The sequence below is a fragment of the Littorina saxatilis genome, linkage group LG6 (assembly GCF_037325665.1).
Source record: "Littorina saxatilis isolate snail1 linkage group LG6, US_GU_Lsax_2.0, whole genome shotgun sequence".
In the NCBI taxonomy this organism is placed as follows: Eukaryota; Metazoa; Mollusca; class Gastropoda; order Littorinimorpha; family Littorinidae; genus Littorina; species Littorina saxatilis.
In genome coordinates, this window is record NC_090250.1 from 49,015,686 (window position 1) to 49,016,113 (window position 428).

The window sequence follows — 428 nt, forward strand, 5'->3', positions numbered from 1 at the left end:
TCGAACCCACGACCTCCCGATCACGGGGCGGACGCCTTACCACTAGGCCACCGTGCCGGTTATCGTTCATGGTCTTTTGATTGGAAAGGTTTTCAATTTTGTTTCAAGGCCCTTGATGAAAAACAAAACCTCGGACAAATATTTTTTCCCAAAAAGTTATATTTGCAATGACTTAAGGGTCAGAATTGACCTGTTTTTGGTGACATTTTGGGGTACAATTTATAGTTTTGGGAAATATCTTCAAAAACAATGAAGATGGAATTTTGAAGTATGTAAATGTTTTAACATAGAGGGGGGAATCGAGACGAGGGTCGTGGTGTATGTGTGTGTGTGTGTGTGTGTGTGTGTGTGTGTGTGTGTGTGTGTGTGTGTGTGTGTCTGTGTGTGTGTGTAGAGCGATTCAGAGTAAACTACTGGACCGATCTGTA